At 43.0% G+C, this 24,330-nt stretch overlaps 1 long non-coding RNA gene across 7 annotated transcripts in view; it reads right to left on the bottom strand.

Moving 5' to 3' along the window:
* The window catches only part of LOC143694754 (uncharacterized), a 96,150-nt gene that overhangs the window by 21,273 nt on the left and 50,547 nt on the right, over positions 1-24,330 (bottom strand). For all 7 annotated transcript variants that reach the window (XR_013183411.1, XR_013183412.1, XR_013183415.1 and 4 more), the window contains 2 exons: positions 7,992-8,164; positions 3,048-3,336 (listed from right to left, as the gene is read on the bottom strand). This is a non-coding gene — a long non-coding RNA (uncharacterized LOC143694754). The remainder of the gene's footprint in view (positions 1-3,047; positions 3,337-7,991; positions 8,165-24,330) is intronic.

Genomic DNA, 24,330 nt, shown 5'->3' with positions numbered 1-24,330 from the left:
ACAGTGCAGGGTGACCCAGGGGCTCTCCTGACTTAGCAGACTGTGAACAATTAAATAGGTATATTTCATCATTGCTTGTTTCATGCAAATGTTTGCTGTTAGTGTGTGTTGTTTGTGCAACAGAGGTATAAAGAAAGGTAGGATGCTCTGGCACAGGACAACTGGATCTATCCTTGTTATACAGCTTACCTACTGACACTTCTGAAAGCTGGTCCCTGGTAGGCACTCTGCCTGATGGCTGAGAAGAATGGCTACAGCATCAAGCACAGCTGTAATGCCTCTGAAAAGAGCTGTTTTCCAACAAGGAGCTTGTTTCATTTTTACAAGCAACGAAGGGCTTTTTGGCTCTTGCTCAGCATGTGTTACCTGACATGCCAGGCATTCCCAGAAGCCGTGAGGAGAGTCAGGCAGTGAGGAACTGCTCTGTGTACTGAGCTGAACTTGCTTTCTCGTTTTTCCAAGTCTTGGCAGACAGGTAAATTTTTTAAAGGTACTTGTTTCTAAATACAACATGTAACTCGTTTTGCTGCAGTCTATCCATCTAGTATTCTGTGCTTGTGGGTACAAAGTTACCAGTACCAGTTAACGTGACTGAGAATTAAAAAGGAAATATGTGCTTTTCTATCAGAGACAGAATGTTTGAAGTTAAAAGATTTCAAGGTATCCTGCAGTTTTGAAGCTCACTGTTCCTTGCCTGCTTAAATAAAGTGAAGTGGAGCTAAATGATACATTTCTGCATAATTGAAAATGCACAAACACAGGGAGAGAGACAAAAAGAGAGAAAACTAACTGGAAGCAGTTTCCCAAGCAAGTTACTTGATCTTGGCCAACAGAACCTGCAGTTTCAATCCATTTAGGCACTCGGGAAAATTTGCTCTGGATATGAAACACATTTACTCAGCGCCCATCAATTCTGTGCTGCAGCCAGCCCTGGGGAAAGAGAGGTCTCTCAGTGGCTGCAGCCAGCACTCTGGGCAGCTTCCAGTCCTCCTCTCCTGCCAACAGTAAATAAAAGTATAATGAAATAAGAACAGCTAATGCTAACGCCCTAGAGCTGATGTTGGAACGAGGAGTGTGAGACCGGAGAATCGCAAGCAGCCTCTCCTCTCTACTGCAAAGCACTTGCAGCCCAGACACATCCCAAGCCAGGCTGATTTTCTGTGTATTCAGTAGCTCTGAGAGGGTTCTCTCCTCCATTAATTAATTCAGCCTTCTCTCAGGCTGCACTAGCCATCGATGTTTTCTACACAAGCAGCCACACCAAGGAAAAAGAGAATCAATATTCATTTTGGTCATGGCCTCTCCAGTCCTCAGCCATTCCTACATGTGTCCTTGTGTTTACAACCCCATGTAAGGGATAGGAATGAGATCAGCAGCTGCCAGCACGGCCCTGTGCCACAGAAATTTCCAAATAGTGTTCTTTTTCTGTCTCTTAGGAGCACATAATGCAGCTGATACTTCTGCCCTTTTGTTACACCTTTTTCTGTGCATGCAATTCATCTGGCAAATATATATCGAAGTAAATGTAAGAAAAAAAAATTAAAATTAAAACCTTACAAATGAGCTCAAAAAACCAAATCAATGTGAAAACTGGTTTCCTGAAGTTTTGTTCCATGCACATAGTATATGTTAGTATTTAGTAACATGCCGAAATTACAGGTGTGACTTCAGCCTTCTAAGTCTTCATGTTAGCTTTCCCTCTACAAAATTAAAGTCTCTGTGGAGGAAGCATGGCATGAAAGAACTAAGAATTGTGATGACAAGATGGTCAGCATTGACATTTTCCCTCCATATTTTAATTGACAGAACTAGGTAAACATCTTTCCTAAAAGAATGAACCCAAATTGAATTCAGTTGAGTTACTGAGAGAAAGAATGAATTATTTTCTTAATTTCCCTTAGGAAAGAAAAGTCTCTGCATTACTCATACATGCCATCAAATTAAAATGGTGTGAAGGAGTACAAGTTACTCAGAAATGAAATGTTGTGGAGTAAATGAAAGGCAAATGTTAAAAATTCTCCTCTAAGCAGCCAAGAAGAAAATTCCTTCATGATACATGTAGGTGACATAATCTTGGGACAGCCTTTCCATAGGTGTGGGCCTTCTTCGCATGTTCCCCAGGAGAAATCTGCACATCATTTGTCAAAATGGCTGTAGATTTATGTCTTTGTTTTCTTAGAAATATGAATCTTTGTATATTCATTGATTTTCAGTCTAGAATTAAACTTTACAATTGTGCTGTACATCAGTCCTAATAGGCTTGCCACAGACTTTCAAGCTCTTTCCTTAAGTTCCTATTTTCTAGCTGAATTGAACCATGCCTTCTGCAATTAAAAAAAAAAAAAAAAAGCAAAAATCAAGCATTGATTTAAACACATCAGGTGTTAGAAAACTGTCAGACAGAATCTGATTCCTGGTCTAAGTTGTCTCATGGTTTTCCTCATGTGGTTCATCGGTCCCTGGGCATCTGTGAACTCCTTCTAATGCAATCATGAAATGTGATTGAGGAAATGAAGTTCTTGGTCTCTACATAGCAATTGACCAGTGTAAAATATCCTTGAAACTTATATTTCCATTGAAAGGAGTTGGAGAATCCATAAATTTTAAAAATTACTTACCTAGTATGTAAAAGTGCCCAGACTAGACCCTTCTGAGAAAGATGCAAGCAGTTTCACATTCCACAGTTATAAAGTAACATGTTAGAAAGGGTTATTGTTCCTATCCCAAGCTCTCATGAAGCTTGTTTATGACTTGAAGTACAAGTTTATTTCACTTACTTTTGGTGACAACTTTTATTCCATGCTGTAAATCAGGGTGGCTTATTGCAAAACACTAGATTAGCCATCAGTTCTCTAAACCCCAGCACTGACAGTATCTGACATCACTTTCTTCAGAATTATCCTTCAGAAAACTACTCATTCCAGCCCATAGTCATGTGTAAGCTGGAAACATTACATAAATATATTGCTTCATAGGTACAAGAAAGTTTGTGTGTGTCAAAGGAAGTCAATATTTGCCCAATTTTCATACTGATATCCCAGCCTTACCTGGTGAGTCAAAGATGGGATGTGTCATGCTGGAAGCTGCCTCCACAGGCACTGGGGAGAAGAGGCTGAGCTGTGACACATTTTCAAATGCACCTTGGTGGACTTGTAATCAGACATCTTTGTGGGGACCTCAACAACTTCCCTTCTCCTCCTTTGTCTGAGGTCCAGTCACTTTTGGTTTTGATCCTTGTACTGGCATGTTTCACTGCTGGGTACAGGACACCTCATCCCCCTCATGTACTTAGTCCTGGTGACATTATTAGGCATGCTGGTGAGGCCCAGGCCCAGCCTTTGGGAGGGAAACAAATTTAAAAGCAAAATAGATTTTTAAGTAGGAAGCACTTTTCCCATATTGAAGAGTCACAACAGTTCCAAAATGAGAAGGCATATTTTTAGTGATTAGCTGCAGTTAATCCTAAGAATGCTTTTGGCTTTGTAATAAGTCAAACACAATATCCTCTCCTCCATGGAGAAGTGAGACGTGGGGTTTCAGAGTGGGAGAACAAAAGGATTACAAATGAGGTATTTGCAATAATTCCTCCACAGCGGCTATACACGCTACAAAATATTTCCCCCTAAACCAGAAATCTGCCTTGAATAAAAGGAAGAAAATGACATTAGGAGAAAGAAGTCATATCTACAAACTGCACGTAAATCAGAAGTTCATTAGGGGAGTATGCAGAGAAGCTTTTGGAATGTAATTTTGCTACCAACTAGTTTTCACAAGAGTGAAGTAAGGCTTTCAAAAGCATCATTGCTCTAAGTAATTCAAATTACCTATCCTACCTGATACTATCTCTTCCCACAGAGATTACAAAGCACTTAAATTTTCACCCACTTTGTTACAGAAATCCCCATGGAAGATTTCAATCCATTTGCAAGCACTGCTGTGAGAAGAAAAGAAAAGATACCAGAAGTTTTCAAAATGACTGCCAGCACACCCAGAGTTAAAAGCTTCTTACAAGTATTGTCTCTGTATCATAAAGTTCTTCATTCAGAAATTTACCACTGTGTCACACAAAAACACCCCACTCAGGACCAAAACTCAGTCTACAAGAGTTCAGCTAAGAAACAATAATTCCCGGTGCTTTGTCCCCTTCTTTTTTCTAACACTGAAATAGAAAAGATTCTACGTGTTCTACTCTTTCGAAGAATGAGTGTACTCCTATTATTCAGAATATTACTTTAATTTTAAAACATAAAGGCGTGGGCTTACAGATGAGATTGCTGATGATGTTTGAAGCGTCAGGAGATCTCCACCGCGCGGGTGGCCATAGATGGCTCATGTCTCATTCAGAGGCATGTACCCTCTCCTAGGACATCTCCTGTTTTGTAGCAGTCCAAAGCTTTGCTTTTATTTAGGCTGACCTTGCTCAGGCACCCACAGGGGTATGTAATAGCAGGGGTCATTAGGGAAGGCATCGCTCGGTTTCTGTTCCTCCCCATAGCAAGCAAGACCCACACTTTGCAGTGTGCAAATGTACTCTGTACTGACAGAAAACTGCTGGGACACCTTATCCCTCTCACAGCCTAGAGAGGAATCTAGGAGTGTGCTGTGCTTTATTCTGGCTTGCCATGGAGCTGCACCAGACTCAGTGGCTTGCAGAGTTTTCCAGCAAGGTCGCTCCTCAGGGGCACTGAAAGGTTGTTGGATTCTGGCAGGTGAGAGCTGGCCTTGGTTCAATCAAAACCATTTCTAGCAAGGATTTTGTACTGACATACAGGGGGCTCACTACATTCTGCTTTGTGTGATGAAGTTTGAGCAACTCCAAACTAAAAAAAAAATTTAAAAAGAAGATGCAGAGGAGGAAGACTGTGTGGAATAAAAATGCCCAAAGAATGAAACTTCCCATAAGTGTTACTGCCTGCTGTGCTTTGAAACCCACAGGTGAAAATCCAAGATTCTTTGAACCAGGAGAGCTTTGCCTTCAGCTTTGGTGTACCTAGGCTTCCAGGTAAGGTCACTGCTGTGCTGTCTTTACAGGTCCTGCAGCTTGACATGCTTGCAAATTTCCTGCAGGTCACAGCAGCTGCATGAGAAACACATGCCATCATGAACAGAGCAGGAGGGAAGGGGCAGCAGGGAAGTTGCCAGAAAATGGTCTGTTGGAAGGTTCTGGCAGCAGGGAAGTTGCCAGAAAATGGTCTGTTGGAAGGTGTCCCATCCATGGAACCAGATGATGTCCCTGGGTGTTGGAATTAGATAGTCTTTAAGGTGTCTCCCAACCCAAGCCATTCTACCATTCTATAAAAAGACACCATTGTGGTAAAGTGGGCAAATGTTGTATTATTGTGTCTGGCTGCTTCCTGTCCTAGCTTCACCTTGCTGCCTGCACAAACACACAGCTAAATCAAAGCTAACTATGCAACTACCAGCAGCAGACCAGCAGACAAGGTGACATAATTGGGGTCTCCTGGTGGCTGACAGACATCTGAGAGAGCAACTTGCTCACCAGCTTCTCTGGGGCTGGGTTACGATGGAGTCTCTCAACCCAAAACATGGCCTTTAGAAAGACCTGGAGCTTCTGAAAATGGCTGTGTTATATCAATAACTGAGGGAATCACAGAGTTACAGGGCAAATACACAAATGCCTTAAGATACAGCATCCATGAAAAAAAAAAAAAAAGAAAAGAAAGAAAGCAAGAAAGTAAAACAATTTTAGTGTTCTTTCAGCAATGCCTCTTGCATTTACTCCAGCACACTATATTTGGTATGGCTGTTTCTGTAGGAGAGCTACTCTCTGACAAGTCCTCATGTAGAAGCAGCAAACCTCCAGGGAGTTTAAGGCAGCTTTTATTTAGACCCACGCTTTGTTATGATACCAAGTTTAGCCTCAGTCATGCTGCTTACTGATATTCCAGTGTCTGTGGCTGCTCACAAGCTCAGGGTCCACATTTCTTGGGTTTCATTGATTTCACAGCATCACTGCCCATGCAAAACTCTGCTCCTGTTAATCCAAATCTTTAACTGTAGCTCAGATGTCTGGCGATGCAGAGAGGGTGGTGGCAATGACAGCATGCAATGTACACTGATGGGGACAGGAACATTGTGTAGCTGTCAGCACAAAGAAAGGGAGGCTCATCTTGCTGCAGCAATATTTGGGACAGAAGGCTGGAAGATCAATTTAACTCCTTTGATGTGTCATATCTTGCTAGTAAAGGTTTAAATGCTATTTCTGTCTGCCACATTGATTTTCATTGTCGTGGATCCTCTTCCTGAGGTAAAGAATTTCTCTCACAGAAGTTTCCTAAACCTGTTTAGCTTGTGGTGATGTTATGTTTTAAATGACAACACAAATACCTGCATGCGTATATGCACCAGCTCTTATTATTCATAAGAAATCTGTTTATGGCACTGTGTAATTTTAGTATTCCATGACAGCAGCATTTAAATTATGCTTTTTCTTCAAAAAGAAAAAAAGAAAAAAGAAAACAAATCATAATTCATCCAGCTTCCAAGTACAACACCCTGTCCTGTTGCCCCTCTTCCATTAATCTGAAGACTGGGAGGCATTAAGTGACGCAAGACCTTTGAATCTGCCCCCTCAGAAACTCTGAGAGCTCAGAAGACTGTACGTTCTCCATTATTGTTCCAAAATATCAGCTTGCACGCTCCAAAACTATTTAAGAAATACTGATTTAATCATCTACTCCCCCACATTTTTGCAACTGCCATCACTACTGTGGGTGTTAATATGCTGAGTGGGACAATTGTGGTGTTTTGCTGCTCTAAAGAATTTTTTTTCCTCATAAATTCCAGGAATGGGTTCTTTCTGCTGTTTTAGCTACTTCATGTAACAAATAACCTTTGCAATAGAAGAGTTTGGCTCATCATGCAGATTTGTGTTCTTTATAAGTGGAAAATAATAGCAGAAAGTGTTCCTCCTGTGTCACTGCTTTTATTCCAGTCAAGGTTGATAAAATATTTCTTGGAGAGAAATGCACAAATCAGCCTGCATAGGAAACCTGATGATGATGATGATGACGACAATGACAATGATGATGACAATGATGATGACGATGATGATGATGATGACGAGCGCAAGTTTGGGGGTGACATTTTGGTGTAGTGCAGTTCCTTCCCGGTGGCACTTGGGATTTGGCAGGTGAGGCTTCGTAGGAGATCAATGAAAGTCCTTAAGGCTGAGATGAAAACCATGCATGGTGTTACTGCTGGAAGAGCTGTTTGGAGGAGACTGAGTGTTCCCAGAATAGTACAGTTCCTTTAGCATAGCTATAAGCAACACAGCAAGCTCCAAAGGGATTCTTTTTTTAGGCATGGATCTAAAGAGGTGGCGGGGGGGCAATGAACAGTAGAAGGCTGACAATGACAAGCAGGCATTAATTTGAAGGAAAGTAATACATCTACTAAACTCTTAAAGACTAACAGCATAAAGTCTTGGCAATCCCATCACTTTCCCCAAATATAATAATGTCAGGATTTTGGTGTAAGAAAAAAAAGAAAGAGCACAATGTTTAAGACTACAACATAGCATTTTGCAGCCTTATAGTAATAAATGCAACAGAGTCTGGAAATATATAAAATAAGATCACTTTTTTTGCCTTTTTGTCAGGGGTGAGGTGTTGCAGTCACTCCTGCATAGTCATACACATCAGGCACGTGGTAGCACATGGAGGCCCTGGCAGTGTAAAAAAGCCACTGGGTTTTGCAATAATTGCACTGTAACTTTATGAAATATCCTGTACAATTAGCATCCCACAGCACACTTATTGTTTTGTATGGTCACATGATTTAATGCCCCTGGGCTGCATTTTTGAAGGGATTATTTGGGTGTTTACGTTTTTCACTGCTCCTTGAAGAGCTCACCTTCCTGAGCAGTCTAGTGAATGCAATTCAGCATGTCTCAGCTCCTCCATGGAAAGAAAGAAAAGATCTTGTGGTTAGACCCAGACATTTCATTTTCTTAGGCATCAGGTACTTACTCTCTAGACAGCTTGGTTCTCTGGGTTACAGCTGTGGGTTTCCCTGCTGTCTTGGTCGTGTGCAGAAAATAAAATCCAATTACTTCTTCCATGTGGAGAAGATGCAGAGAGTCAGCAGTGATAGATAGATCCCTGCAGGGCAGAAAGACCCATCCTCTGAAAAATAATGAACCCTGTAGCAAAGGAAAAGAAAAAGAAAAAAAAAAGCTTGGAAAAACACAGCTTACAACTGAAGACCCCACGGCCCTGAGTGAACTGAAGTTGAAAGTTCATGTAGTTTTGAATCATTGCTCGAGGCTCTCTTCAGAGTCAAAGGGATCTCAGTTCATACACTGGTTACACATTTAATCCTGCTTTAGCAGCTGCAATCAAGTCAAAAGTTTTTACTGTTTGGGAGGGTTTTGAGTGAAAGCTGATACCGCGTGTGGCGAGAGAGAGCTTTCTTCAATTCCACAGACCTGAAATAATCAGTACCACAGTGTGAGCTCCACTTCATTCAGATGCAGTGTAGGCCAAAACCTCTTTCCTAATCCTGGATATTCTTCGCAGAGGTGTGAGCCTGAACATTCCTGAAGCAAACACTGGCATTAGCAATCACAGCAGCACCTGAACAAGTGATCTGATTTTAAAATGATGAAATGGAAACTGTTGGTGCTTTTTCACCTCTGAACACCAGATAATATGTTCACAGCTTTCTCTGGATGGAGGCATTTGATATTAGCCACTGTTTTGCAATTTTCCCTCTCTTCCATTGCGAAAGTGGGTGCAAAAACCTGGGTACCACTATTGTTTGCAATAAAACGCAGTAAATACCCATTCATCACTGCTATACCAAGATCACATTAATTATAAACACAGGTAATGGGCTGTCTTTGATGTCATTGCATTCATTATTAGGATTTCTTTACCTACTGTGGAAATCAGTATATTTGGCGATCTTCTTAATGGAAACAGTTCATTTAGATATGTATAAAATTGTTGATCTTGCAAAACAATGTCTAACTATATATTTCTGAACTTCTCCCTCCTCCCCAAACAAAATTTTGCTAGCTATGTTTGTGGGAAAAAAATAAATCATTCATTGTGTGGCAGAATACAGCTTGGAAAACCTTCCCAATGCTCGTTACCAAACTTATAGATATGGTGATGTTCACTTTCTCTGCTTACCCAGAAGGCTGAAGAGACACTATAAATTCAAGGACCCCCTCCATAGTGCATGTGCAGTGGTGTAAATCACAAGCAGCAGCACACACTGTGCCCTCAGCAAAGCCTGGGCTGGGTGATGACAGCCTTGCCCCCACAGAGGAGCAACTGCATCTGCAGATGGTTTCAGAGAAATCAGAAGGTGGCAGTAGAATAAGACTCTGTGACTGTGGTCACATCTTCCCAGATGTCCTGTATATCAAAATTTTTTTCCTGGAGAAGCTGGCAAATTTTAAACACACACAGAGGTATTTTTCAGCCAGTTTAAGCCATGGAAGGGAAGATTTGTAGGCTATGGAATAGGTGAGTGCAGCTTCAAAAACCTTTACCCTCATTTTGCCTAATGATGGTGAATTTGTTAGCATAAGCTTATTAGGCATAAGCATCTGTTTCCATCCATGATGGACCAACTGAATTGCCTCCAAGGCTGCTGACATTCTCCTCTTAAAAGTCATTGGCAGCAGCTGAGCAGAATCAAACTATGGTGTGTGATTTGTGGAAAGAGCAACCCACCACACGCACATCTGTCCAGACAAGTTGCATTGCATAGATCTCATTTCTCTAGGAATTCAGACTCTAAAAATATTTTATTTTTGCCCTCTTTATTCTATGCATTTCATTCAGCTGTGCTTCAATCACTCTCTGCCAGCCTTTCTTGCTCTTGTGAGGCTGGAGAAGTCATAAATATGGCAGGTCCCTTTGAGTGTTAATGCTGGATGCTGTCCATGACTGCTGAGCTGCAATATGTGAGCCAGCGATACCACAAAGACAGAGTTTATATTCCTTCCCTATTACATATTTGTAGTGTGTAAATCTGCAGAGCAGAAGAAAATTATAGCGAAATGAGTGGTCATGGGGAAAGTAATCTCCATATAAAGCAGTGCCAGATACCTCTCTGTTTGGGACTCCTTCTATTGGGAAGTTTCCCACCAGGCTGAATGAAGCCTTCAGCCACTGCTGTTCTTTTTTTTTTTTTGTGGCTCAGTTTTGTGCCTCAGTGACAGGGGGGTCACTGACATTGTTTATCCATTATTCATTTAGCAATGCCTCTGGGAAGCAACTTAATGTCATGTATTTTTCACTTACATGAATTGCAATAAACTGGCCTCTTCAAGCTTGCCTGCACTGGGAAAATTTTCTAAGTTCTTTTACAGCCAGCATAGCTTAAATTGTTTGGAGGCTGCAGCAAGGACCTGGTAATAGACAGCAAGAGGTGAGTGATTGTTTTTTACCAATGTGGCTTCAGACTGTGGCACTAGCTACACTTACTAAAACATGAACTATTAAGACTACATAAACCAGAAATATTTTGGCTTTGTTGAAATACACAATATCTGTCTCCCTTGGACTGGAAATGCTTCTATTACACACACTGCTCATTCTCCCTTGAAAGGCCTGGCTTTCAGGGGAAGATTTTGAGTTTTTCTTGCTTTGCTTTCCTAGCCTTCTTTAAAGCAGGGTATTTTAAGTCAATATATCACTAACAAGCCCAGATGAGATTCCAGTGCCGCCTTTACTGTCAGAATCAAAATTACATGAAGTACTGAATTTTGAGGCAGTGATATGTGTACAGTCAAGAGGAGGTAGATTCTGATCTGGCTGGGTGAAAAGCTCCTGGTTAAATCCCATCACGGGCAGGCCTCTGTTGGCATAACCAACAAATTTGTGCACTAATAAAACTGAGGGGCTGGAAAGAGAAAAAAATTCTCTCTGGGTCTAATAGGAGGGATGTGAATAAATCATAGCTGAAAACATGGAGCAGAAAAGTTTGGTGGATACCCAAGGGACAGAGATGGTAGATCCTTTGTTGAAAGAAGGCAGCTGAGGAGAAAGAGGAGGTGCTACACAGAAGGGAACACTCATGTCTGTCCTCAAGACCTCTTGACGTGAGCCATATATGGGTCATTGGATGTGGTGGATTAAAAATCCTGTAGTTGCAAAAATACATTTTCTGAAGAAGTGAAATTTTCTGAATTTCAGCTGGAGTCAGATGCACATGCTTCACTCCTTTAGACAGTCTCTAAAAATAGTAGAAGCAAGGTGGGTTGTTACAGCATGAGTCCAAGTCCTTGAGTAAAAACACCTCCCTTGGCATGGGAGGCGTTTCTACCTCAGAATAAGGCATGGCCAGGTTAGGGTAGCAGAGGCCATGCCCACAGAGCCACAATCAGTCAGAAGAGCTCAGCCTGTCCTGGGAGCAGCAGAAAACCCTGCTTTTCCCACAGCTGCTGTAAGCCCTCCAAACTGGGCTTGTGGCATGAGGATACAGGGGCTGTGCTTTGCAATGTGCCAGGAATGAGGACACAGGGGAGAGGAGAAGGCAGGAAAATGTAGTTGTCTCTCAGCCTTTACCCAACCATCTTCCTCCTGAGAACTGATCCAGGGCTCCCTGTGAAATCAGGAAGCACGTGGCCATACGAAGAGGCCTGCATAGGACCATCCCAAAGGAAGGAGAGAGCCTGAGCCTCTTCCAAAGCAGAAATCATATGGTGCTCCCATACCTTCTCAGATGGGCTATGCTCCCATCTCAGGCTACCCCTGGAGTGGGTTTGGCTTCTAGGATTCCCATAGCTTTGGAAGACAGTAAAAGGCAACTGGGACTGTTCACTGACCTCTGCTGGTTGGTCACCTTTCCCTCCCCCTTTTCTTTTCAGAGCCAGCCATAAGGGAGATTCAGTAGTTTGTTGGCAATTTTAACCAACTCAGGTTTAAATTAGCTCATGAGGATCTCTGTGTGCACTGAGAGGAACCAGCTTGTTCACACTTTCATGTCCTCCACCTGACCAGGAGAATGCCTGATTCCCAGGCTGGAATTTCTGCCTGGCCAAGTGTCCCAACACAGGACCATGACCTGCCTGCTGTGGAACGCCTGTGGAAGGAAGTGCCTGCCTCTCTTCTCTGCTCCCCTGTCCCACAGCCAAAGCAGCCTTACACCTCAGGGTCAAAGCCTGGTGCTCAAAGGTAGGGTGCCATGCACAGTCTCCCTTGAGCTCTGCACTGAGTGCAAAGGATGCCTGAGGGCACACAGCACCTTTCCATCATCCCAGAATTAGTTTCTCTGCAAAACAGTTTTGTACTTGCAGACACTTGAGGGTGTCATGTCCCTCCTTCTTCTTGCCTCCCAGAAGCTAAGATTCTCACATAAAATTCAAATGAAGATGGTTTTGGTGGGATACTCAGTAAAAAAAGCATGTTGAATGGTGAGACAACAAATTCTCTCTGTCTCTGAGAAATGACTGTATGTGGTCCTTAGTGCTAGACTGCCCAGATTGCCTGCTATCTAATGAACCCTTATCTTGCCTCTACCAAACATTTGATATAATCAAGGCTGTACACATTCGCTTTAGTCTATTCTTACTTCAGCTGACAGGGTGGTGAGAACTGCCTTACTAGTTCTCTTGAGGCATTCCTGGTGGCTCTCCAGGTTGCTAAATCATCATCCATGCAGATCCTCTCTTTATTGGTGGCTTAAACCATGCTTCCATGCTCTCCCTCATTTGGATTACAGGATGGGGGGCCAAGGAGTTACTCTGACCACCATGATAAAGGCAGCAGACCCCTCTCATCCTTGCACAGCCACTGCTCAGGCTCAGGTTTCCAGTGGGTTCAGTTCTCCCTATGCAGTCATGAAGCTTATGGGCAGCACAACCATGAACTGTCAGAAAACTTCCTTACATTTTCTCCATGGCAGACAGATGTGTAGGTGGGTTGTAATTTTTTTTTGTCTCAGAAGCCTGCAGCTTGATGATTCACCAGCACAAGCTTTGGTGACTCCTACCCTCCAGTGCTGTTTCCTGCTCTATGGTTACACTGGCTGCCCAGCTGGCAAGCTGAGGGGAAGCCTGCAAAGAGAGGGTGTGTGAGCCAAAGGAGCCTTGCAGTGAACAGAGCAGGCTGTCACTGGTGTGTCATCCACTTTTAATACAATCAGGTGTCCCCTTGGAGAGTGTGTCTCGCATGCATACTGCATGCTAGGCAGTATATTCCTGTGGCATGCAGAAATATGGGAGAGCAAAACCCTTTTGAGGCTTTTTTGGAAGCTGCTTGTCAGTGTCCTCCCATCCTGGCCACAGGGGCTGTAGTTCCAGGTGGAATCACAGATGAAGGTTTTTCCCAGCATGTGGACCATGCTACCCCAGCTTCCTGCTGTGTCCTAACTGGAGGTACAGCTCCAGCCATGGCCCTGTGAGAAAGGGGGAGAAGGTGATCCTGCTCTGCCACGAGCAGGCATCCATCCAGGCAAAGCAGGGAACAACAGCTGCACACCAGTATCAGCCCCCTGGATAAAGGGCAGGTCCTCCCCAGAGGGAAGGCAGGCTGCAATGAACTATAGGTGGGAATTTGAAGTACCTGTATTATATCCACAAAATATCCACACAATAATAATGGATAACATAATATCAGCTGTGGACTACTGAGGAGAAAACAGCAACATTCCTTCCCACAAATGCAAGGTTGATATTTTTTATTCAATTTATTTGCTATGCTTAATTTACAATATTTTTCATGTGGCTGTGAAAATACTCACATAAGTGTGAATTGCAAACTCAATTTAAATACCTGTATTTATTTTCATTCTTCCCCTTTCAGTAAAATTTTTGGTGGCAGACAAGCTTCTGATGGAAAATTTTCATACACAGCTCTGGGTTTTATTTTATCTGTTAGAAATTATTTCATAGCCAGATATTGCCTTAATTGTTTACATACTAACCGGGGACAGATAATGTGTAGCCTAGGCTTTATTTAGCAACTTAAACTAAAATGTTACTGAGTAGCTGGTAGACAAAACATTACATTGTAAGGGTTTGGTTTTTTTCCCCTTCTCCTATATTTTACTTTGATTAAAGCTGTACTGAGGTAAAATTGCACTTCTCATGCAAAAAGCAATTTACCTCAGCTCTTATTGAAGTTAACCGTACTTATTTGTCCTAGCATAATGTATTTTTCTAGCTGCATTCTAACTGCAGTGCTTTATCATATGAACCAAGCTAGATTTAATCAAAATCAGTTTGTGTTGTGAATTTTAAGACATTTGTTCAATTAGTTGGAATAAAAGCAAAACATTTGGAAGAAAGATTAAAGCTGAAAAATGCTGCTGCTAAGCTGGGCATCCCATGCTCCTTCTGCACCTTTCTCATCCCAAGATACTTCTCATGCTTGAAAAGGCTCCCCAGTCTTTTTTTTTTTTCCTTTCTGTTCCTCAGATTGGTGGTGATGCTCATGGGATGGGGAAGATAAGAGTTATTTTCAGGTTTCAACAGTTATTTTCAGGTTTCAACAACCAAGGCTAGGAGCTGGTGGGTATTCCTCCTGTTGTGTCTGTCATGAGCTTTTTCTGGGCTCTGATGGATAGGACCACATTCAAGCTGGGACCTTTCCTAATGTATTGGACTCCGTCGGGAAGCCGCAGTGCTGCTACCCAGTTCCTCTCTAGACTTTCCTGTGCCCCTCAACTGCTTTCCTATTACTCTCCTTGTTGCCACCTGGTGGAAAAGTTGCCATTATTCACTCATGTTGGTCCGTCAGATCTGGGTGTGCAGCTCAGTGAGACCAGCACAGGACCTGAGGGACATTGGGGAGAAAGGTCAGACCCTAACACACCCTTCCAGCAAGCAAATTACTTTCTCCTCTCTCCTCTCTATTTCTTCCTCTCTATTTCTTCCCCTTGTTTGCACCCAGACAAGGTACTTTGGGCTATCAGAATGATTTTTGCTGTGTTGTCCTGCCAATGAAATACAACATCCATTAATTATTATTGTATTACTTTTATCAAGAAAATTTTATGCTTTGTTGTTACTACGTCTTATTTTCCTCATCTGGGAATTCTTACCTAACATAGCTTAGGCTCTCAGTTTGAATGATTGGAAAAGGCCATGGTAAAAAAAGGGCGAGAAATAAAAATGTCTTAGTGAAGTCAGAGTCCACTCTCTCAACTGAGAAGCGCAGTGTTTTCATATTTTGAGACAGTTTCTCAGACAGCCAGACAAGGTGACATTAAACAAATCACACTAATTACAACACAATTTATGTAGAGAGATTTTACTGGCCTGCTAATGCTTGGCAGGAGATGTCAACTACTAATATTTCAAAAAAGAGCATTTCCAGCATTCACTTTTTTTTGGTCCTTAGGGAAATGGTGCAGCCTGTTGAGCTCCCTTGTTTGTGCCAAGGGAAGCAGAGCCCAGCCCAAGTGCAGAGGCAGGGAGGGCTCAGAGACCACAGTTCAGGCCATGGCTTTCAGACAGAGTTACACAGACTGTGCTGCCGCCCCAGGCAGATCTCTCCCAAATGCACCTCATGCCAAACAAAATCAGCCAGAATTTCTGTGATCTCTGAAGGCTTTGCACCTCTCTGTCTTCACAGATGTCCTGCTGTGTGTGTGTCATGCCCAGAGGTGCAGACAAGACCCTGCCATTCTGGGCTGGAGACATTTTACATGGCTGATGACACATTATATGACTGAGGAAAACATCGTGCATTAGCTGCCTTATTAACAGACCAAGGATTAAACACTTAGCTATAAAACCTGCCAACAGCACCATGAAATTTGTTTCTCAGGAGCCTGTAAAGAGCTTTAAGCTTAAACCTGAGAGATATGCAGGGCTTTACCTCCAATTCACTTAGTTTAAGATTGTGTTCCTGTAAGATGGTATCTCCCCTCATCCAACCCCAGCTGGTGGTTACCTTCATCTTCCCAGAACCAACACAAGGGTATGGGACACCCACTCCTCACCCACACTGGTGGTTAAACACTACAGTTTACAAGAAGTCACCCTAGCCTAAGAAGTGCTCAGGTGCATCATGCTGATTTTGCTGCAGGGACAACAGCAGCCTGGTAATACCAAATGGCAGGAGGGGGAGAAGGCTGGTAATGGCCTCTCACTGTGAGGGTTTTCTGAATGAGTCTCTGGCATCACTGTCTGGACAGGCCTCTACTCCATGGCCACTGATCACACACAGACATGGGAGACAGAGAATATTTTGAGCTGGAAGGGACTCACAAGGACCATCAAGTCGAGCTCCTACACGAAGGACCAGTGTGTGGGAAACAAAGCTCTGGGTTAGACCTCTGACTCAGGGGAGAGTGAGGTGCCATGGGGAAGGGTCCTCAAAACCCTGCTGCTTAGAGCTAAATGAGCCCAGACCCTCCCTCTGCTTCTCTGGGACAGCTGGAAACAGATTCCAATTAGATAACCATCTCACTCTCTGGAAAACTAGGAATGCTCTGACAAGCTTTTCCTCATGTGCCCAAAGGAAGATGGTGTGAATCAGTGTGAGCTGGACATTCTCAAATAGGCTGGAGGGTGACATGTCTTGCTCTGGAGGTGGGTTCAGATCCTTCTCCAAAGCTGATTGAACTCAGCTCTGTGAATTGGTAGCTGGATGCAGGAGTCCCCACACTCAGCCAAGTTGCTCTCATTCTCATTCCACAGTCATTCATGTAGGCCATGCCTGGTTTTGGTATCGTTTGGAAATGTCTGCAAGCATGGGCATACCTCTGCAGAGCTTGGGCTTCTTTCTGGGCTTCTTATGTTTTGCTTTGAGCTAGATTTGCAAGCAACTCTGCATCTGTTCTTCCAAGGCTTCATGCTGCCCATTGAAATTTATCTCGGTGAGTCCTGGATACTTGTGGAAGTTGCTCAGGAGGTAAGCTGTATTTTTGAGATATAAAGGTCATAAGGACTCTAAATGGTGTATTTAGCATCAGCTGGAGACAGGAACACGTTAAGGGTCCTTGGTGGAGGTGGTACTTTTTGCATGCATCAAGGAAATGGAAACTCCTGCCAACCATAATAGCACCATTAAGTCCTGCAGGACTTGTACACCCAGAGAGCATTTGTAAGAGCTACAAAGAAGACATTTGAGGGGAAAGGGCAGGGTACTACAGGGGACAGAGCCTCCATGGGTAATGAATCCTCCTGGCCTCACCAGGAAAAGCAATTCCTGGGAACTGAAGATGATCAGCACCTTGTCTCAGCAAACTCTGGGTCTCACATGTGACTACCATCAGACCCTCCTGCAGCACCCACACAGAGAGCTCATTGTCCTGTAGAGCTGTACCTGGTGCCACATGTGATTGTCACTGGCTGAGTATGGGCACCTTTTCACACTTGACTCACAGTTAATGCAGTGCTACAAGCCAACACAGCCCTCAGTCACACGAAAATTCAGCAGGACTGAGAATGTGTATAGCAGGGGAGAGAAATGGGTCAGAAGAGTTATTTCAAGCAGATGTCAAGAGGTGATAGATGCTGGTAGCAACACTAAGTTATCAAAAGGAAACACATATATATATCTTTTCAGAATAAAAAATGAGCATCTGCACTTCAACAGGGTTTAGTGATTGCTAAATGGCTCCATTGTCAAGTGAGAAGCTTTATGAACAGAAGGGTTTACATGAAGCAGTTGTTGTTTACACCTGAAACTAGTGTACAAATAAAGCCATCATTCTTTGCTGCCAATTCTCCTCTGCTCTGAGCCAGAGCAGCCTGTGGAGCTGCATGACAGCCCTCCCTGCAATTGTTCCTCGCAGGTGTTGCTTTTATGTGTGTTTGCTAATGGTTGTCCAGGTCAACTCACACACTGAGTCCCATTTAATTCAATAAAGCAATGTGTTAAGAAAAGCAGGGAAGGCATTATTCAGAAAAAAGAACTTTGGCCTTGGACAGCAAAAGGAGAGCATGGAGTTAATTTTCTGCTCCTCTGCCCTGCAGAGGAGTCTAGCTTTTTCCAGTGAGTGTCAGGAGAGACCAGGGACAGAGGACACCACGGAAAGAAGTTTCCTTGTGCACCTGCCTCCCTTGCCTTGCCTTCCACAGACAGTAATCACAGCCCCACACACTAAACTTCAACTGGATAAAAACAAAGCCTAAATTGTAAACTACTAAAACATTATTCTGAAATCCAATCTTCTTCTCCCTCCCCATTTCTGTACCTTTTATACAACCACCACCATCATCTCTTTCTCTTGTATCTTTCTCCTTGCTAAGGAAGGACACATGAGGTGCCTTCACCTTGAGAAGATCAATCCTGGGAGTTGTGACCCTCTAGTATCTCTTGCTGCAGCTGCACATCTCCTATGGTGGCAAATCTCAGCTGCTCCAGCAGTGCTGGGGAGCCCTAGGGACCTCAGCACCAAAATGAGCCTGGAGTGAAAAAATGTCACTGATGGAAGGGATGAGAATGGAACCAAGGGACTAAAACCCTTCTGATGCTCACTGGGTGCTTGCATGACCAGAAGGAGCACAGGGAGGTGGTGGGAAGGGAGGAAAGTCTGAGAAAGGCAATAAAGAGGGGAGATGGGGGCTGGAGTAACCTCAGGAAGAAGGAAATGGAGAAACAGAAAGAATTAGCAAAGCAAAGAGGTATTGATGGCAGTAGGAAGCATCATTATACAGTGCTGCATAATTGTAAGGCAGTGCTGTCACAGCTACACATAAAAAACCCACAAACTGGATAATAGAAAAACTTAAAATGTGCTGCTTAAAACAACAAGTTTGGCCCTTTTTCTTTTCACTTCTCATTGAGGAAGGAGAACTTTGGTCATGTCTTCAGGCCTTTTTTTCTAGAAATTAACATTTAAGAAAACAATTCTCACCAAGCTGTGTGACTTAAAGAACTGGGCACTGGGGAAAACATCAGCTATCACAAACCTTACCACTGATAGGCAAGCACTAACGAGGGGGGGGATTAGGTTTTCCCTGGACCTGCCTCTTTAAGTTCCTGGTAGCTTTGATCTAGCAGCAGAGAATTGACGTGGGAGGACAGATCACATACTCCCTCCTGGATACTTTCCTTTTGTAGTTGCATGTGATGCTGTCATTTAATCTTGACTAGAAATGGGAACTGATGGCTTCTCTTTCTGTGGGGAGCATGGATAGGTCCCATGCAGGCATTCTCAGCCATACACAGATTTGAAGAGGCAGTGGGAAACTGGGTCCAGCCCCCAGCTATTGTGGCTTCAGGAGGCAGCTTCCAAGCCAAGTTATGCTGGGGCTCACTTCTGCCTAGGCACACATGCAGCAAAAAGCCAAGACACAGAGCCCTACCCCATCTGTGAAACATCACAAGGTACAGTGTTGCCCCCATGGCAAGCTTTGTTTAGCACTCAGAAACTACTGACAAACCATAAAAGTCTTCAAACTGTGTCTGGGAAAAGTTTCCAAATGGACAAAGAGCATCTATCTTAGAGAAATACAGGCTCTATCCAAAGTCCAAAAAACCCAGTTTCCCATTCAAACACCAAGTGAGACTCAGCCCCAGCCTTCAGTTTCACAAAGGCAAATCCAGATCTCTGCATCCCTTTAGACAATGTGAAAACTAATTTGGTAATTTAAAGATAATCCAGATAAAATCAAGCTCATTCTAATCTTTCATCCAATGAGACATTTGATGTATTTCAAAGTTAATATCATTTAAAAATCACTGTGGCTCACTTGTAAGGTCTGAAATCATCACACACATAACAAATCCCTTCATGGAAGTTCAGTTTCTTGGAATTAAATTAGAATGGGAGGTATCTGTGTACACAGATACACAAAATAAAACAGGCAGGGTGGCTTACAGTGATGTATATTGTCTGTAAAGGAATACATCAGTGGTCCCCCATATAAAAAACATCTTTCTATAACTATGGCATGCATTAAATGACACTTTTTTTAATGCATTTTTTTTCTTCTCCACTAAGAAAAAGTGATTTCCCTGGATATCACACTTGCCTGAGCCAAAGCCCATGGGTTGCATTGTCATCTGTGCTGCTGTAAATATTTCTGTTAGATCTCTTTCTGAGGATTCTTCCTCCAAGCTGATGGATCAAAAGCAACAAATACAATAGGTCTTCTATTTGCTTCCTTGCTTACAGGTGTTCTGTCTCCTGAAACATATCTGACAATCATGATGAGTATGGGCTGGAAGACATCATCTTTAAATTCATTAAGAAATGCATTTTTATTATAAGTTAGTCCTATGCTAGATTAGACTACAGATCTTTCTGTTAAAGGTAAACCATCCACTTTTCCATTTTACTTTATACAATACTAAATATTTTCTGAGATTTGGTAGATCACCCAAAGCCACAGATACTCACATCAACTCTCAAACAAGTCTTCATCATTCCTAAGAATTCGACTTTATCCCAAGCAAAAGCAAAACCAATAATTTTTGCTACTGTGTTCAACTACATTTAAACTATTGACTACCCAAAAGGTTTACACAGTAAAGACTCCACTAGATGTGAAACAGCTCCTGATGATACCAGGTACCACTCTCTAGAGTCATGCTGGCTCTGTTCACCTTTTCACCCCAGGAAGACAAAATACTCCCCTTCAAGAGATAATGCTACTCATTTGGAAAGATTTTCCATCAGACATGGTTAGCAGAGATTTGGCAGAGGCCCTTGTTGGTACAGTCCCCTGTTTAGAAGCTTTCATGGGCTTGTGTTGAGGCCCTATGGGGCTCTCCATCACACCCCCCCATCGCTGAGGGCTCCCTTTCTCTCTGCTCCAGCTCTACCAGGGGACACTGTTTGTCCTCTGTCTTCTCTTCCCCTCTCCCAGAGCTCCACCGGGTGACACTGTTTGTCCTCTGTCTTCTTCCACCTAGGCTTGTATCCAGCATCTGAGAACATTCTGCTGACTGAGTTTCATCTGCACATCGACAGGTGATTTATGGCTGCCTCTGCATGGCTTCCTGGCTGCACCAGCTCTGGTTTCCCACTCAGCATCTTCTTTTTCTTGACCGTGGATGGCAAGAGAAGCCAGTCAGCAAGCCCTTTCCCTTTTCAGCTGTTTCCCAGCAAAAGAAACATTAGCATGTCAGACTGCCAGACAACACACCACAGAGATTCTCCCACATATTGCTTCTTTCTTCCTTTTTTCACATCAAGAGCTAAAGAGGTGGGTGACAGATTTCCAATGGAGGAGGGGGGGAAATTATGCTGAGCACTGCTATTGTGACCTCTCTGTCTTTTACACTTGAGCGGGAAGGGGCCCTGCAGTGAGGCACTAAAACCAACAGCCTATTCACAAAGCCCCTAGGTAATTAGTCATTAAAAAATAAAATTAAAAAAAAAGAAAAATAATTGCAATCTGCCAAGAGAGGAGAGGGGGCTTTAAAAGGATATACCTTTATAGCCATAAATCACTAAAGAAGAAGAATTACAGGATAATGTACAAAAGGTCAATGCAATAAAAGCAGTGAAAGAGACACCTGAGTTTCCTTGAAGTCACCAGGGAAGCACCTGTGCTCGGTGTGCTTGCTGCATACACATGTAGCTGGATAATTGCTTGGTTAGGAACTGAAATAGCAGCATGTGGGCATCATCCAAAGGAGCAAGTAGACACACAGAAAAAAAAAAAATCGCCAGTCCAGCCTTGGGCAAAATTTCACTGCATGCAGAGTAGATCAACAATTTATTTCTGAAATTTACACTTTGTAAAGCATAAATAAGCAGGGAGGATCAGCGTGCACTCCAGCAATGTACATACCCTCTGACAGACACTGTGTTTGGCTCACTCTAATGAGGGCAGCCCCAGCAACAAGATTGCAGTACCTGCAGGAGCTGTGTGCTCTCACTTTGCTTTTTTTTTTAACACACAGCTCGATTAATCTGAAGGTTAACTTAATTAAGTAAAGCCCATCTCCTTATCAGGCTCTTCTAGGCTTTAACAGCACACCAGGTACACTGAGGCCATTCATTAGGCCTTACAATGTGTCTCTCAGCTAGGTAAATATGTGCTAATTGCATTTCACTGAAGGGTTCAGAAAAAGGCAGATCAGTTAAGACCAAAGTTTTGAATGTATGGCCTTGGAAGTTGTGTAGGAAACCCAAGGAAAATCTGGGTCAGAGAATGAATTCCACAGCACCTGTGGGACCATGGGAGTTGGACAAAGAAGGAGAAGGTGACCAGAAATGAATCCTTGCACAAAACACCAATCTGTGTGCTGCACCAAGATCTTGGGGCTGAGGCTGACTGCAGAAGAAAAAGCACAGCTGTGTGCTGCACCAAGATCTTGGGGCTGAGGCTGACTGCAGAAGAAAAAGCACAGCTGTGTGCTGCACCAAGATCTTGGGGCTGAGGCTGACTGCAGAAGAAAAAGCACAGCTATGCTGCCCTGCAGCTGGGAGGCCCCAGGGAGCCAAGGGCTCTGTGATACTGTGATAATACAATACATATTGTTTCTGACCCATTTAAGGTCCTGCTTTCCTCTTAGAAAAAAAAAGGAGAGCTCACACCCATCAGCTTGTGTCACCTCTGGCAGGGTGGTCACAGTGCAAAGCCCCATGGAAACTCAATGTGCAAACACAATCCATGTCACTGCATCCAGTGAGGAAACCAAGTGACAACAGGCCTGTGCCTCTCTTGCATGCCAATGTGTTGGTGACAGTGCAATATGGAACCCAGGGCAGGGATGCATGCATGTGAACACTGGAGACTGGAGGGAACCATCTCTTGTTCTTACGTGATGGAGAGTTTGTACTGCTGTCCCACAGTCATATATACTGCAGAAAAAGAAACCTGAAAGAACTGGACAAGGTCACCAAAAGAGAAAAACAAATCTGAAAGAGGGTTTTCAAGGCATCCTGCCTTGAATCCATGGCCCAGTTACAGTCTCACTGACTGTCTGCACATTGCTTACCTTCATTTTCTTTTCCTATAAAAGACAAATGTAGCACTTATTATTGCAAGGAGTGCAATGCCATAATCAGGTTAAGAAAACAATTGACTCAATGCTGACGTATACTCCTAAAAACTTAATTCTGAAAAGCTTCAGTTGCTCATTAGGGACACTTGTCTTGTTTACAATGTCACTTCTGTTACAAGTGTTTTTAAGAACAAATACTTCTGGGAATGAGAGAAGCCTGACAGTCTTATGAATTTGGCATGCAAGTTTGCCAGGCAGATTCAGCCTTTGTTTCCTTCCCTATCGGTGCTAGTAAAAAAAAACAAAGTGCATTGGCCTTGTTTGAAGAAAGAGAAAGAGACAAGAGAAAGAGAAACATGGAGAGAGGAGCAGGGAGGAGGAAAACATGGACCCATGAGGAAGGTGCATGTGAGCAGCAGAGGTGAGAAGAGCTGTTTGTACATCGCTAGTACACTGTCTCTGTTAGCATTATGCCAGTTCTGCACCTGCCTTGAAAATACATTCCTTTCTGCTGCTTAATTACTGCAGTTGCTGAAGTTTCAGAGACAAAAACATCTCGTAATAACCCTATTTTCATCTTCTCTTCAGCATTTTCAAGAATGCACCACCTCCCACCCCAGCCAAACCAGTCATATTAACCTTTTTCAGCTTACTTCAGAGCTTCCTTGGGAATTTTTATACTGATTTACATGAATCAAAGTGGTTACTTTGAAAGCTGATTTTCCCCATATGCTGCTGCTTTGGACGTAACCTCAGGAGCTGGTTAGGATTTTCACTTTCACACACTAGAACAGAATCCATGTTTTAAGGACACCTTTCTCTCACTGTCATGCTCATATTTACCTCATTTTTAAACAAGAAAATGTTTCTTTTGAAAAAATGAAATTTGTGGTAGTCCCAACCTCTCCAAATTTGTCCTAGAGGAGCAGCTACATGCACCCTGACACTGGAGATCAGCAGCCAATAATTGTGGAAGTGAAAGTGTCTCTTCACTGCCTCATCTTGAGAGGTCTTGGGAACACATGGATTTGCAACTCTAAGGAGTCTCTCCATCTTAATCATTTATGAGGGACTTTAGATGATGTCCATTTCAGTACCTCTGCCCTCAAACTAAATCACGTGTATTGAGCAGCCTAACAGAAGTACCAGAGCTCTGCATGGAGTGCTGACTCTTTTTCTAAAGCAGAGCCTTTGGTATGTGAGGTCACATTCAACCAACAACATAGCAGAGGTCAATGATTCAAAAGTATCCTCTCTAACACAAGAAGGACCCATTTTATTGGCAAATCACCAGCAGCAAGAGATTAAGTTAAGCCTGCAAATAATGAAAGCATGACAAAAGCATGTGTTTTCTCCCCTTGATCCCTTTATTATGTTTCCTGGTATAAAAACTAAAACCTGCATCCTTCCAGCATTATCCTTATTTTTAGAAGAGCTAGAGTTCTGCCCTGAATTTTGAGAGGATGACTTTGCAGTAAAGAGCCACAGGGTT

This window comes from Agelaius phoeniceus, chromosome 1, assembly GCF_051311805.1.
Source record: "Agelaius phoeniceus isolate bAgePho1 chromosome 1, bAgePho1.hap1, whole genome shotgun sequence".
Classification (NCBI taxonomy): domain Eukaryota; kingdom Metazoa; phylum Chordata; class Aves; order Passeriformes; family Icteridae; genus Agelaius; species Agelaius phoeniceus.
Note: the sequence above shows the minus strand (reverse complement) of the source record. Positions and strands in the feature narration are given on the sequence as shown.